The sequence below is a fragment of the Patagioenas fasciata genome, chromosome 3 (genome assembly GCF_037038585.1).
Source record: "Patagioenas fasciata isolate bPatFas1 chromosome 3, bPatFas1.hap1, whole genome shotgun sequence".
Classification (NCBI taxonomy): domain Eukaryota; kingdom Metazoa; phylum Chordata; class Aves; order Columbiformes; family Columbidae; genus Patagioenas; species Patagioenas fasciata.
The window spans coordinates 18,855,488-18,872,265 of NC_092522.1; the positions used below are offsets into that span (position 1 = coordinate 18,855,488).

At 40.5% G+C, this 16,778-nt stretch overlaps 1 long non-coding RNA gene and 1 pseudogene across 1 annotated transcript; one reads left to right on the forward strand and one right to left on the reverse strand.

The window, feature by feature from the left end:
• Nucleotides 1-4,885: 4,885 nt before the first annotated feature.
• On the reverse strand, nucleotides 4,886-7,964 carry LOC139827515 (uncharacterized). The gene is made up of 3 exons (XR_011738163.1): nucleotides 7,875-7,964; nucleotides 7,170-7,323; nucleotides 4,886-5,929 (listed from the first exon to the last, which is right to left on the reverse strand). It is a non-coding gene; the product is annotated as an uncharacterized lncRNA (long non-coding RNA).
• Nucleotides 7,965-8,053: 89 nt separating this feature from the next.
• Nucleotides 8,054-16,778, forward strand: part of LOC136099480 (CAP-Gly domain-containing linker protein 4-like) — a 32,273-nt pseudogene continuing 23,548 nt past the window's right edge.

Here is a 16,778-nt window from a genome sequence, read left to right on the forward strand (position 1 = left end):
GCAGAAGATATTTATCTTTTCCAAGTATTGATTTATGAAGGGTGGTATGTGGATGAGGGTGAAAATAGCAATCCCCCCCACGCCAGTTTCCCTTTTCATTACTCAGACTGGCCTAAGTGGATTAGTCTTCTAATTTCCAGATACAGCTTTTCTGCCAAAGGTGGCCATTTCTCAGTGTCACAAGGTCACAGACAGCAGTGGCCAAATCTAATGCTGGGTAGACACCTGCAGCTTCTCTCTAGATTTCTAACTGCATGGTTGAGGGTAACATGTCTGAATCCTAAAAATCTTTGCATGCTACCAAGGCTATAAAACATTCTTAGACTTTAACGAACAGCTTACATGATTCATTCCTTGGTGCTGGACTGCAATAGCTGCATATCTGCATGGAAAGTTGTTATTCTCTGTAGCCTTGTTGTTGAAATCTCTTTTTATGTTCAATGGGGGCAATAAGATTATTGTGTTTGCTGAGGGTTTTGATTGTGGGGTGACTATAAAACCGTGGTAGATGTGTTGCTAACCCCCTCTCCCTTCCTCTTCCCCCTTTAGCCCCCCCTCTCCCCCCTTCCCACTAGGGACAGACAATCAGGAGGGAAAGAAGGACAGAGAGAAGAGAGTTGGAAAAATTAAAAATGTTTTACTAATGCTACTGATGAGAATAGAGAAAATAATACAAAATACACAAAACCAATCTTGAAAGTCCCAGCAACTGCAGAGCCAGCACCCAAAGTCCTGGATTGGACTCTGCAGCCAACCGGAGCTGGATTCAGTCTGTCACTGGGCCTCAGTTCGCAGGGAAGGCCCACAAGGTCCTCTCCTAATGTCAGCCATAAGGAAAAAGGGACGAGATCCTCTTGATCTCCCACTTTTATATGAAGTATTCACGTGAATGGGATGTTATACTCAGTTGGTCAGTTTCTTGGTCACCTGTTTCTCGTTGCCCCTCTCACGAGATGTCCATCCATGCTTATCAATAACTTTGCATTCCATTGCTATGTTTACCAAAACATGTATCTGGTTCTCCAGGAAAATGCAGCTAATATGAAGGCTTTAGCTGACAGGCAAATTCACTAAAAGAGAAACTTGGTTTTAACAAAACCAGGACAGTGTTTTACCAGGGACAGGGCATGTCAGTGATTCCCAGCAAAATTTTTAAAACGACGTGCTTTCTCTAAAATAATTTTCTGGAACACAGAAATTGTACTTAATATACATGATGGCATAGTAATTTCCTTCAAAGCTTTTCTGGAAGGTATCAGGTAATTACTTCTTGGCTCTGCTTCTTGCAAGTCATGTAGCTCACTCTCTGGCTGCTTCTGGGTCTCACTGTGATGTGGTTTCTACACAATGGTCCCAGCTCTTTTTCCATTCCCTTTTAAGCACATATCTAGTATGTTCAAAGTGGAGAAATGGAGCAGATTTAGGCAGCTGCTTCACAGTCAGGATGCTGTAGCCCTCCTTCGTAAGTCAAGGAAAACACAGTAAACCAAGCAGTGAGCCTTAGTGCACCTATTTTGGTTACAGTGGAAGTTAAGAGACATCTTTGGCTATAAAATATCATCAGACATTCCTTTGAAAAGCAGCTCCAAGAGTTCCTTTGTTAGCACTGGGAATTTTGACAATTAACTCCATGTGAGTTATTTGTTGTATTTGGGAAGTCATTTTTCTTTACTTTTTTCCTTTGATTATCCATTCATGTCACTTTTTTTTTTTTTGTTATTGTCAGGCCATGTGTTAATATCTTCCAGGAAATACATGCATGGTTAAAAAATGCAAAATCCTGGTTTATGCTTATTTATTATATAGTCTTTTATTATTTTAAATATTAATATTAAAACAGTAGTAAGTTTATTATTTATTTACTATTAACTAGAGAATCATGGTCATGGAAAACATGTTTTTAATAGGCACCTGTTTTATCCTAACTGTAATTGCAGTTCACATGTATATGCAACATGATTATTTAATGTTCTGTCCAATTTTTTAGCTTATGTGACAGCGCAGGAACTGCTTCCAACCACTTATGAAACTGTATTTCCCCCATCAATACTTCTGTTACTAAGTATTTATATATTGTTTGGAATGTCTGAGGTGCTTTAGAAAAACCAAATCCTCTACTTCGTGGAAAATGCTAAGGAAAATGCTTTGGCTCATGGTCATGCAACAAAAATAAAGACAAAATGGATAAATTAGGTAAAAAACAGTGGTAAAAGAGAATATCAATGAAGTGAACGACAGGGAAATATTTTTGAGTGTAAGGGGATTAGATGAATCTATAATCTGTGATTTAGGATAGCTGTATTTTGATGTCATTCCAAGTGCAGTTACTATAGTAATGTATTTTGGTTTACAATGCTACCACTTGCAGAACACAGGCTGAAAAGGCAACAGCTGGTCATGTTCAAGTGGATGCCCAAGTGGTGTTACCTGTAAACTTGCTAACTAAAGTGATTTTTACAAGTGCACCAGATGAACACAAAACTGTGTTTGAGGAAGGGACCCTATGAAAGCACCAAATATAAGATAATTAAGGATAAAAGGAGGCTTTTCCTTGCATGTGGATTGTGTATAAATTGCCTTTCCTCTTCCTTTCATATACTTTCTTCCTACTGTTAAAATTGGCAGTACTGTCATTTTGATGGGGCTGCCTGGTCATGCACTGCTCCTGAAGGGAAGAACTTAAATATTTAAACCCCATCAGACATAGTTGGTACAATAGATTATAAAAACCAAAGACTAGTCTGAAAGTGGCACTGTAAGTGCCTTAGAAAAGGCAAGAAAAAGGCCTGAATCTAGGCGAAGATGTGTGATACTCAGCCCTCAGAGGTGTTGCCAATGCTGTAACCACGGGATGGATTTTAGAGCCTTATGAAGGAAGAGTCAGTTGACTAAAACTGTATGAAATGACAGTGTAAAACCAGTAACATAAGTTTAAAAAATATGGAAATAAGGTAAATAATAATGAGGGACTGCTTGTGAGAGTGCCCTGGTTTCAGCTGGGATAGAGTTGATTTTCTTCCTAGTAGCTGGTATAGTGCTGTGTTTTGGATTTAGAATGAGAATAATGTTGATAACACACTGATGTTTTAGTTGTCACTCAGTAGTCAAGGACTTTTCAGCTTCTCAGGCAGTGCCAGGTGCACAAGGAGCTGGGAGGGGACACAGCCAGGACAGCTGACCCAGGCTGACCAGAGGGATATTCCATACCATGTGATGTCATGCTCAGTATAGATTCTGGGGGAAGCTGGCCAGGAGACTGGCTGCTCAGTAACTGGCTGAGTATCAGTTGGTGGGTGGTGAGCAATTGCATTGTGAATCACTTGCATCATCATCATCATTATTAGTATTATTATTATTATCATCATCATCATCATAATTATCATTATTATTATTGTTGTTGTTACTATTATTATTTTCTCTTTCTGTCCTATTAAACTTTGTCTTCACCCACAAGGTATACCTTTTTATTTTTTTTTCCAATTCTCTTCCCCATCTCCTGAGGTCGGGGGTGAGCAAACAGCTGTGTGAGAAGTTTAGCTGCCTGCTGAGCTAAACCACAACAGAGAAGTTGCAAGATTTAAAAGAGAAATGTGCATAAATGCTCATACTGGATCTTAAAAATTTAAGGTTTGTATTGGTGGATGATTTCTGAGGAAAGTGCACTCTGCTCGCTGAGGAATTATGAAGCGCTTGAGTGATAACAGCAACTTTAAAGAGCTATTTTGCTCTGAAAGAAACCTGCTTTTTCTTCTTTTATATCAGCAAATTGAATATAACAAGGGAGCTGTTCATATTGTTGGCCTAGATATCACTAAGTAAATAAGAAATTGCTGCTTTTTATTTCAGCTTCTCCTGCAGAGCTGATGCTGTCCTGGGAGATAGAGTAGATTCTCTCTTTTCTGTAACCACTGACAGAAACACTTACAAAGCTTCATAGTGTTTCCCCTGTGGAAACCTGTTGACAACGGTAAGGAATAGGAGTAGCAGGGTTTGAAGGAAATCTGGTTGCAAATAATTAAATGAACCCAGTGAGTCTATACAGAGCCTTTATTAGTGGTGATGGTGCAAGTGAAAGACAAAATTCATATTGACTCTGGGTCAAGGATAAACTTTTCACAACTGGCTGTCTGAGGCTCAACTTATGCCTTCTCTTCTTTTATGTCTAACTTCTAAGCAGGTTGCTTCAGACTGATTGCATGACACAATAAATATGAACTCAATGTTTTCAAAAACCTGTTTTGCAAAAGCAGAACCTTTTTTTTTTTTTTTTAACAGCAGCAGGACAAGAAGAAACAAGTTGTTGAAAACAGGCAGGGGAAACTGGTTTTGTGCTCCAGCAAAAATACTTTACAAAGGAACTAACAGAAGAAGAAATATATATATAAAAAATTAAAGAGTTCTGGGTGTTTGCTTGCTCAGAGTTGTTGATACACCCAAGACAATCCAAAGGAGTAGAGAAAAATTGTGAGTTTAATGCCACTTGAGGTCAGCAATAGTTTTGTGAGATATATTTACATTTGTCTATTATTTTTGGAATATGTATTCTGGTCACTTGGTCATAGTTTCTCTTTGCTAAGAATGCCATGGATATTTAAAAGCTTGCTATCTGTTGTAACTAATACATTCACTGCTGCTTTCAATGGTTAAGACAGCAACTGCCAAAAGGTAAGAGTTAGGAGTAAGAATTGTGTGAAAAAGCATAAAGCTTTAAGTACAGATTTCCAGAGTTATGCAAATCTAGAAAATTGAAAGGGGACAGTCTCATTAGCCCAGGCAGTGGTTGGATCAGTTCCCACAAGTGGAAGCAGGTTTGTGCTTGCAATTTCAAGGAAAGTGAGTTTCTACAAGGTGAGGGACTGGCAACTCAACAGGTAGGCAGTGTCATTTCTAGTGGAAGGTGGTACGTGGACTTGAGATCTAGAAATGAGGTCCAGGTGACTCATATTCCTGAAAAATATCCCAGGATGCTATAGAAAAGGGAACAGATATTTAGCCCCGTGCCTCTTCTAATTCCCAGTGGATTCCCTCACCTAAATCACTTGGGGTTTCCCTGAGAACAAAGATAAACACGGCATTCCTCCTGGCTCCTCCCGCAGAGCTTTCTCCAACCATGCTGTGCACTGACTGCTGCGTGAAACCACATCAAACCCACGGGCAGATGCAGCGTGGCAGCTGCGAGTCCTGATGCATGTGTGCAGAGCAGGTGTTTACTCTTTCAGTGCTGGGGCACTAATGAGAGAGGAACCGAGTGGCTCTTGCGGTGGATCCAGAAGCAGTTGATGTGATCTGAGAAGCTGGCACACCTGGCAGAAACTGGAAAGGGCAATGTACACAGCAGGGCACTGGCTAAAGCTCAGAGGGAAGAAGGGTGGCATGTTCCTTGGGAAATAATGGGCAGGGCTGGAAAAACTGACAGTAACCAGTGGCCTTTTTTGTAGGAGAGAAATATCCTGATTGTGGGTGGATGCACAGCTTCCTTGTTCCACGTCCAGCTCTGAGGGTAGCTCCTGCAGTATCCATGGTCTTTTGAACATGCTTGCTGTCCCAAAGCCACATTGAATGTAGTATATAAGTGTGCTCCCTTTCAGAACCTCTCTGCTGCCCTAATCCTCACTCTCTCTACTCAAAGCTGCAGTGTCTTCCAAAGCCACTTAAATTATCCCTTTGCTCTGACACATACATTTGTGAAGATGAAGGAACTGGTTAGTAATGTCCAAGAAGTGAAATAATATTTTAGTTAAAATAAGCTTATTGTTCACAAGCATTGTTTCCACGTCTTCCCTCTGAAGTTGCCAGAGCTGCTGCAGTCCATTGTTCTGAGCTCTCCAGGTGCTCAGCAACTCTGCTGCCCATGGCAGCACTGAATGAGTCAGACAGGATAGGCTGAACAGGCTTGTATTTAGACTCATATCCTGGCACGTAGGAGGTGCTGAAAAAGATATTGTGAAAGGTACAGAATGAGGTTTAAACATATTTTTTAAAAATTTCCATTGCAGGGCCCAGGGGTGGAAGTCAGGACAGGCAGGAATTTTCTGAGGCAATGGTGTCCAGTACCCTTTGCGGTTGCAGAACTAAGTCACAAGATTCACTCTATAAGCTAAAATGTTTGGGTTTTTTGCCTTTAATTCTCCAAACAGAAGGATGTTCTAGAACCCAAGATGCTTTGTTAGGTGCTTGTTTTCATTTTCTAGCATGAAAGTATTCACACACTGTTTTATCCTCACATTCAACATTACCTTTGAATTCACAGAGCATTTTCCATAGTTTATGGCAAATAGCAACCCTACCCTGCCTCAGCTTTCATTCTGCTGCATTAAACAAGCCATGTTCTGGTAACCTCCTAAACCAGATTTTTCTTTTCCTTGACTGTGCTAGCAAATAATCTCTGGACGTGCTAGATTAGCTGCCTCCTGCTGAAAAAGGGTGGTCAGAACTGCATGCAGGTTCCCAAGGGTATGGCAGAACCTGCTGGCATGAATACTTCCCTGCCATGAGCCTCCAGCTATGCATCCTAAGATAAGTGTTTGCTTTTTATGCCATTGCATCGTATTGGTAATGATTTGCATTGTGTAACTGTTGACTACAATTGCATCTTCCTCTTCTCCCGTCACTTCCATAAGAAGATCCCATACATCAAACTTCTTAGTTCATTGCTTTTTAATAGCAATTTTTTTTTGTCTCATCTGTTTGCTGTTTCTTCTGTCAAAATCTCTAAAGGAAAATATGAAAAAGGTAAGTTCCAAGAATAATATCCCAGGATGTCATTGGTAAATTCCCCCAGTCCAGTACTTTCCATTTAACTTACTCAACACTGTTTCCCTCTGCACTTGCAATTCAATTGAAATTCTCCAGAATTGCTAATAGTTTCCATTTCAGGCACTTCACTACAGTCCATTATTCAGCATCAGCCATAAAATATTTCCCTTTCCCAGAACATCAAGAATCTTGAAAAAAGCAGATACCAACTGCCAATAGTAAGCTCACATTTGATCTCGCTGACATCCATGTCTTTGTGCTTCAAACTCTTTCTAAAGTACCCTGGAGGTGAAAATTGCGGGCCTGCATTTTCCTGGATTACAATTTTTCTTTGCCTTTTCTAAGTATGAAACATTTCTAAGAAATGGAAGAATTCTCTCAGCTTTTCTCTAGCCATCTGGTCTCATGTTTACCATCACAGCTCCATGTTCCACTGCCTTCAGTTTTCAAGTCTCTGTGATCTGAGAGCACTTACAGCTCTTGACTTTTCCAGTACTTCACTTGAGGTAATTTCCACTTGTCCTTCCCATTATTTGCCCTGCCTACCTTCCACAATTAATATTATCACTGGAAAAAAACAGCAACAAAAAACTGGTTCTAAAAATTAGTTGTATTTACTCATTATGACCCACATTGAGCATAAAAACATAGCAAAACTTGTCTGAGTTTTTATCCAGGTCAAATTCCCCTCAAGTAGCCTGGGCTCAAGCCATAAGAAAATGGGTTTACCACCGCACGGGTTTCTTAGAGATTACCGATCTTTGGATTTAGATCCTTATTAGGTTTAGCGGAACGGATAAGCACCCTCTGAAATGCCTTCTTGGAAGCTGCTACTTTCGTTCCTCCAGCTGGTTAGTGAAATGCACTGGGAAATGAAAAATTCTGAGTTCGGTGCTTAAATCTAGCAGCGATTACGTGTGACCTTCGGCCAGTCACTTTCACGCAGCTGTGCGGGCAGGAACACGTTACGGTGTTAAGCACCCACGAATACCGGGCACCCGAAACCATCAGTTAAGAAGCCGCCGTCTCCCTTTGCTCTCCCTCTTCTCCCAGCCACCACTCCTATCCTAGTTTTTCCAGTTTTCCCTCCCGCTGTTCTGTCGCCGCTCCGGAATTACCCGAACACCCACGATTCGGGCCGAGCATCCGCCGGACCCGGCCCGCGCTGCCCGCCGGCACCACGGGGACAGTCCCCGCGGCGGGGCGGGGCGGGGCGAGGCGGGCGGTCCTGGCAACCGATAGGCAGGTGGGCGGGGAGGGGCGGGGCGAGGAGGGCGGTGCTGGCAGCCGATAGGCGAATGGGCGGAGAGGGGCGGGACGGAGGCCGCGCAGGGGCGGGCGCGAGGATGGGCCCTCGCTCGGTTCCCTCAGCTCCGGGCGGGCGCGGGAGGTTCTGGCCGCGCCCCTCCCCGCCAGGAGCAGGTAGGGCTTGGGGGGGCGACCGCGGCTCCGCACCTTCTGCGGGGGAGCGGGACGGGAGCCGGCGGCCTCCCGGTGCTCTCCCGGCCTGCTTCCGTGCGGAGTGGGGGCAGGGTGGTGGTGCGGGGGCCGCCGCAGCGGGCGGGCCGAGCCCGGCCCTGGCCCCCGCCGCTGCGGGCACACGCGCGGCTCCCGGGGCCGCCCGGTGGGCCGGGTTGCATGGGGCAGGGCGGGAGCGGGGCTTGGCGGTGCGGTGGCCTGGTGGCTCGGTGAGGTTATCACCGGGTGTTCCGGCCCGCGAGTCGGCGGCCGCGGCCGGAACCTCCGCTCCCAGGGTTCGCTCTGATAACCAGCCCGTGGCCGGGCCGGACCGGCGTTTGCTGCGGGAGCTACCGAGGGAAGCTCGGAGGGGCAGAAACAGCGCGGCCCGCTCTGAAGCTCTGTGAAGCTGGCAGCTTCTCCAGACCAAGCGCCGTGTTGCAAGAGGCCCCGCACGCCAGCTGAAGAGCCAATCTGGGGTGTACGTGTACACACGTAATGTGTCTGCCGTTCTGCTGTAAATTTTATAGAGCCAGCAGATAGTGTATGTGCAGGAGTCTTGCTTTCTGAACTTAGCTTTAGTTCTTGAACGCATATAAGTACACAATAAGTAGTCCATTATATGTGCTTATTGTCAAAAATAACATCACGTTCATGACAACTTCTGCTGTCAGAGCCCCAGTGCAATTGTATTTAATACCTTGAAGTGCTTTAGCATTTATAGCACTTGCAGGAAAACTTTGTGCTGTAACACATATTGCAGAATCTGGAGCACAGGAACAAGTTGGATCCTGTATTATACAACTATTTTTTTTTTAAATATATATATGCAGTGGTAGCTCTCTGTAATGTGTGGATGTCAGGAATCCTGTAGTTACTCTTCAATCTTGCCAGCATAAGTGCATGCATATTTGATGACTTCTTCAAGTTCTGTTTTATTTTTTCCAATGATATTTATATTTTTCATTTTCAGATTGAGTTCAGTTAGAAGAACGTATGGCTGTCAAACGGTAAGCATGGTACCCTGTGCTGTGCTAAACTGCTTTCAGTGGTAGTTTGGCAGTACTGCAAACAGGAGATTTCTGTCCTTTCATTTAGTATCTCTAACCATTTCATGCTGTTTGTCTAAACTTCTCCTACTAATGCAGGGAAATCACTGCTCTTCTGGAAGACCTTCCATTCTGTTTCACCAGGACATCCCACCGGAGTCCACATACCTTGGATATTATTAGTACCTCAGGCAGTTTTTTTTATGCTCAGAACAGACATTACTTCGAGGATGATGTTTTTTTTCCCTTCCTTTGGAATAGTTTTCAACCTTTTACTTTCCTTTTGCCTTTCTAGGTATGCGTGTGTGACATTAACTGGTTGTGATGTTCTTGTGCCTGAGCTAGCAGGCTCTGGAGGTTGTCATGGGTGCACAGCATGTTGCCTTGACATTTCACGGTTCAGTACTGTGTCATGACATGGTAATATTATTTCTGGATCCAAATTAAAATCCTTTGGTGGAGGGATGTGCATGCTTGGGCCAGGAGGTGTTGCCACTGGTGTGAACCTGGGAAGTCACTCTTTACAGTGTTGGGTGGGCACATGCATTGTAGCATTTGGGTCTTCATGTCACCAGCCCGATGACAGGGCTTGTTTCCCTGCCTGCTTTGCTTTGGTAGCTTGCGTGCTGAATTCTTTTCACTCATATGACAGGTTGTATTCTCCCCTCTGGCCCCTTAGAGTAAGAGGTGCCCTGGATACTTGCAAATGCACGTATTCTCTTCTGTTCAATCTGCTTTTCTGTGTGCAATAAACAAAGTTTTTTTGTATTAATTTTCAAATGTCTGTGTTGATTTCTAGTTGTTGCAGCTTTTGTTATTGTACTTTACAAATCTCACCTCTTCCTGTTACCATTGGCTTAATCAGATCTGGCTACTTTTCATGGTGTTTCTTTTGTTTCCTCACTGTTGCACTGGCAGCACTGTTTAAAAAGCTTACAATTGCTTTCCTGTCTTTTTCTGACTTAACAGGTTCAGCTGTCATCTCTTCTACATTCATGCACATTACTTGTTCCTTTGTGCATTTCGTGAGAGTGTCTGATGTGCTACCTGTGCAAAACTGTTGTGGATTCATGCATTTTACAAAGCTTTGCTCTGTTTTGTTTTGCCATAGCCTCTGAACAAATACCAGAAGGCAGCAAATGTATTTCTCTTGCCCTGCCAAAGAGATTTAGTGACTTGGAGCTTAAGGGACTTTCTAGTCCCTCATATGAGAAAGTTGTTGCTGTCGTATTTATGATGACTATAAAGCCATTCAAAATGTAAACTCTAATTTCTCCTTACTGGATGAAAATAATAATTGAAATAATTAGTAATATTTTTGGCCTTGTTGAATCTAAGAATGCTTAAGCTGAAGCAATTTGATAATGCTGTGGGAAGAAATAGTCCTGCCCTTCCCAATGGCCTCTTTCTTGATCTTAGTGGTGTGCCAGCACATGCATTTATACAGTTGCATAAGACTGAAGAAATAAACTAGTTGGAGAAAAATGAGCAGTTTTCATCTGGATCTCTTTTCCAAGTTGAGGATAGGGTGAACTGTTCATGGTGTCCAAGAAGAGAAGGCTTTCATTTATTTACTTGAAGTTTAGCATCTGTAATCCGCTGTTAAAATCATTCCCAAATAGTGTGATAAACTTATTTGGGGAAATGTTAGAGTAAATCTATTCGCTTAGCTGCTTGTGTGTAGGATATAACCCCCAAAATGAGTCTGCTTATAAGTCTACTACAGACTACTTTTTCTTTTGCCTGTTTACTCATGTGTATAGGTTAAAGATAATAAAACCAAATATACCTTAAAGCTCCATGAATTATTTCTGTCAAGCGAACTGGCTAAACAAATTCCTGAGTAGAGAGCGCTATATAGCAATCTCCAGAATAAAAATGTAGGTTGTCTAGTAGAAGCATTGCTTTTACCCTGAGTATTTAACCATGAAAATTCAAGATGCAGAATTCCAGTTTTTCAATTGTAAGCTATAGTCTCTGATAGGACAATAATGCCTGTTTCTATTAAGAATAATGTTTTTATTATTTGTTACTGAATTTGCCTGACTAGATGTCTTGCAAGTGGTAACCAGCTCTAATCTGGCCTTAGTAAGTGAACCATAACTAGAATGTGACTTGACCTGGTTGTTAGGAAAATGTCAGTATGACTTTGTACAGCCATTTAATCTTTCTTCTGTCTCCTAGATTGCGCTAAGGCAGGAAAAGTTGTCTGGAAACAACATCAGGGTGGAGGTTACAACACTGTGGTAAGTGTGCTATTTTAAAACATAGAAGGGAGAAGCTGGGAAAGGAGCTGATATGGAATTGAGAGTCCAGGAGTGAATCACTCGGTGATGAATTGTCTGCAGCTTTGTGTGGGAAGATTAAAGTGGTGAGAACTTTAAAAGAGTAGAAGGCGGTAGCTGGTAGCTTGTGCTTCCTCATGGTGAAGGAAAGGAATATACATGCAGAGTATGAGGAAGGGTACTTGAGCTTCACGTTTTCATAAAGCTATAAAATGTAACAATCTATTTATCATCACTGTGTCCTTGCTAATTATAGCATTACTATTTTCATGACTGCTCAAGTGGTAAACTGGGGAGAAATATAATGTTTTCCATTAATAACATGCAAGTTTAGTGACCAAGTCAGAACTAGAAGCTGGCTATCCTTAACACCATACTCTGCTAAATTTACTAATCAACTTCCTTTGTTTGTAAGAATACAATAGTATTATTTTATGTTTGCAAAAAGAAAATATTTTAGTCTCATTGCACATTGTATCTTACTCCGATAGGACTGTTCCAAAGTATTTCTAATGAGGTTATTTATTTTTTTTCCTCCTAAAGTGGCTTTCTAGAAGATGACCATAGAGGATCTCCCAGAACCCTCCTTGGAAGGAGATTCCCTCTTTGAAAGAGAACGGTTCTTATTCCCAAATTCTGAAACTTCTGTTACTTTTTCTGTTGCTGCTGCACCAATGCCTTCAGACTGTGGTATGTGCTTTTAAGAGAAAATGAATGTGATCATCAGACAACATATTTGAATAATGAATTTTAAGAAAAACTCTCAACTCTTAATTTATTCCTTATTTTCAGAAAAAGTTTACTGCTTGTTAAATGAATTCTCTATTCTTTTTTAAAGGAAATTAAATATGAAGACCTGTGCTTTTTCTGTTGTTTTGATTGCACACATTTAAAATATACTATCTTTTCCTTCATACTGTTTCTTCTCTGTGTGTGGTCAGATGTTCGTAGGTTTTTTACATTTTGATGTGGAGCTGGATATTGTGTTAAATGTTAAATTGCAGTATTTAAATGTAGTTAAGCGTCTACATCACATTTAAAATCTCTAGAGTTAGACTTTCGTAGTTTCAGTGTGCAAGCAATACACTATAGGGGAATATTTCTCTTGGAAGTGTAGGTGTTTGTGGTGGTAAGGACTGTGAAATGAGTGTTTACAGATAACGATAGCAAGTATCAGTGATCAGCTTTTGAAATAATGTTGAATTGTCTTCACATGTATAAATTATTATAAAATTTAAAATATGTATAAATTATTATAAAATTTAATTAAAAATTAAAACATTAAATATCACCGTAAGGATCTTCATAGATAGCTACAATTTTAATGTCTTTGAATGTTGCAGAAGATGTTAATAGCATCTATATAGCTTCAAAATTAGTCTCCACCTCTGTTTTTCCCATGCATTGATTACAACAATCAACTGTATTCAGGAAAAATAAATACACATAATGTAATGTTCTGTCTTTGACAGACTCAGTGTTCTTGAGACCCATTTGATGAGTTAGCACAGGTTGGAAATTTAACAGTTCCGCAGGATATATTTTAGTACATGAACATGTGTTTTTACATGGTTCAGCCGTGTTCTCATAACTTGTCTTTCCTATTCTACTGTAAGTACTGCTGTGATTTATTCCATTCTGTTTTCTTATCCCTTAGAAAAATTCTCCATTCATCCTTCTTTAGCCATTATGTGTTGTGATGTCTCCTAATACCACCACAATATCACTTGCTATCAGACCTGCTCAGTCTATGCCTACTTACTGAATAAAAAAAATTTCTTTTTATAGGAGGTTACTGTAACCTGTGTAACAGTAATATTATGGAATCTGGGTAAAGAAGGTTAAACCACAACAGACAAAGATTCTTGGTCGTTACATTAAGTGCATTTATTTTTCCTTAATATAGTTGAGCACTGTAATCAATGCATGGGAAAGATACAGGTCAAGAAGGCAGTGTTTTAAAGTATTCTAGATGCCACTGTCCTTTTGTGGAACTTATTGTTTTAACAGATTTTCTGTAGCATTTCTTGGTTTGCAAACACTACAGCTGATCACCTGTTAAGCACTTAGGATGATTGTTATTAATACTTAATATATTCTCAGGTTTTTACCCTAGCATGCTGGTTGTAACAGTCTATTAAGAGTTGCTTTCTGATATATAATTTACTTCAGGTTCATAGCTAGAAAGCTTCCTGGTAGACTAAAAAATCACGCATGTTGGGGAAGATCGTTGATTTTGTTGGCTAGTTGTCTGTTTACTTCATAGCTGTCAGAATGAGATCAACTGTGGTTTATGCAGAAGTTACATATCAGTAAATACATCAATAGATCTGTGTCAATGCATGGGATGTAGGTAAGAAACACGTTTTGTGTAGTGCTGGGAGATAAGGGGTTTGCTTTTTTTTATTTTGGTGTGCTAGGTACAGGTAAAAATTCATGCTAAATATCAGTGAAGTTGTCCTTTTTCATCCTCGTTGGATCAAGGCAATGCAAACTCAAGACAGCCAGGAAGTGAGCACCATATGTGCTTTTATCTGTTAATCCAAGCTAGAAGTATGATATGCTCTTTTTGAGGGAAGGTAATGATGACTCATCTAGAGGTAGTTTATATCATGTCATACACCCAGATGGTTGATGCTCTGTTTTACTTAACCTGTATGTCTGTTCTGAGAGCCTTTTATCTGCGATTGATGCAAGCTGACATTGTACATTTATTTGAAACCTTTTTAAAAGGCAACTCCCTGATAGCTGCAGTGGAGCCAGAAGTTCATTGTTTTCCATGATTCAGTAATTTGCTGATGACAGTAGGTTCTGCTTCCATTCCCTCTCCTAATAGCCATTGCTATCCAGATTCTTTCATACAATTTTCCAGAGTTTGAAGAAATTCCACAAATGTAAAATACAGTATGTGTATATACATGCACACACATACACCTGTAAGTAACATGAAATACTATACTTTAATAATAAGGTGTTTTTTACACCTATACTTTGGGTTGCCTTCAGCAACGTGAGGCTTAAAATCTTAAAAATACATCTTTTTTCCATTCTTGGTTTGGCTTAATTTTTGAAGGTGTTTGTTACCTGCAGCTGCCACCAACTGGGATTGATAGATTCATGAAATACCTGAAAATACTGGAGGCCATGGAATGCTTTCCTGATTTGTGCACATGTTTATATTTTGGTATGCTTTATGTAAATTGTGATGGAAGAAGGGGGAAAATACATGTTTTGCAGCATATGGAGAAATCATGTACACATAATCACTGAGAGATCAAGAGGCTTGTCTGTGCTAGGCAACAGATTAGAACCAGCAGTCCTTTGCTAGCTTGAAGGAAGAATATTAGCATAATCATTGTACATCTCTCTTGGTCCTTGCCTAAACTTAAAATCAGTCTTGCAGTACCATTGTATTGGTGGCTGATTCACAGCTTTTTCAGAAGTACAAGATAAATGTTAGTATTAAAGAAAAAATAGACCAGATGCTAAACACAGTTTTCTAAATTAATTCAATATTCTGATTTTTCCACTGTGACTTGTAGTAAAGTGACTCTCTCTGCTCTTCTTTGCCCCTGGGTTTGAAACGTTAGAAGCATGTTAAAACTTATGATTGTACATAATGATTCCTTTTTTTTTTTTTTTTTAACAGAGTTTTCCTTCTTTGATCCCAATGATGCAGCATGCCAAGAAATACTTTTCAACCCCAAAACATCAGTTTCTGAACTGTTTGCTATCTTAAGGCAATGGGTTCCACAGGTCCAGCAGAACATTGATATTATTGGGAATGAGGTGAGGTATAAATGGAGATCCTTGAATGCTTTCAGTGTTAAAGTATTATGGTGACAACAAATACAAACAGTTCAGGGAGAAGCAGAACTAATCATAAATGCAGATACAATTTCTGCCATGTAACAAGTACTTACTGATCAGTGCCTTGTATTGCACATGTTGTCAGCGTTCGTTTGGAAAAGGGAAAGATGCTGGGTGAAAAATCAGTGCATATGGATTGGTGGTAGAATCACAGAATCACGGAATATAGAAACAATGTTTCTTCTCAAAGCAGTTATTTAGACACCCTTCACCTTGGTGTTTCAGTTTCATGCTTAGCAGCAATCATAAACTCCAATGTCTGACCTTACAGTGAGGCCTGACCTTAAAGGCAATGTTTCCAAGGCACAAAATGAGGTAGGATCTGAAATCTTTTTGCAACCTGCAGTAGGCTGCTTTGAGAAGACGTCTTGTTTCTAGTAATTCCTTCCTACTTTCCTATTTTTCTTCTGGATTGCAGGCTTTTCTAGCCAGGTGGGAAGTATGGCAAAGATTCTTCCTGCCATAGTATAACTGGGGGCTTTTTGGGGGGGGGTAGGGGGGAGGAGCGGAGGGAGGCAGGAATTTTTGAGAGACCAAAGAGCAAGCAGAAAGACTTGATAAATGATGTTGTTTTCCTATTGTTCAGTTAAGCAGTTAACTTTTCAGCATGTGAAATGTATGTTAGAAGTAATAATATAAAGAAACTTTAAATTCTGTAAACAATGAAGGTTAATGATATCCACATAATACTATTTATTACATTTGTGCATGTTGCTCAGTTCTGCAGTTAGACTCTATTCTGACAGGCTTCTTTTTTATTAGCTGTTGAAATGAATCCAGGAGTCCATATATGTGAAATAACTTACTAAATAATACTGATGTCAGTGATATGCTGGAGCTAAAATGTGTTTGTTTTCCACTTGTTTCTCAGATCATTAAAAGGGGTTGCAATGTGAATGACAGAGATGGACTGACCGACATGACTCTTTTGCATTACACTTGCAAATCAGGGGCTCATGGTATTGGTGAGTAAAGAAACATCATTATATATGTAAAAACCCTGACAAAGGCTAATCCCATCAACTATTACTGAATTTTTCCTTGCAGTAGATTTTTTTTTAGTGATTGGTTTTATCCCTTCTAGTGGCCATCAGAAAGGAAGATACAGAACTGTGGTGTGGTTATGGCTGTGGCAGTTGGGAGTAAGTTGAGTTAGTGGTATAGGTATTGCAAACAATGTTATCAACAGAAACATATATTTAATGCAGCAAAGGCTGCTTCAGACTGAGGTGCAAACTGTGAACTAAGCTATCGACAGTTTTCTTACGTCAGTGAAACCAGAACATTTAGGTGACTGGCTTTCCTTTTTTTTTTTTTGTTTCACCCTGATCATGTCAGAAGAAAACAATAAACTTCATTT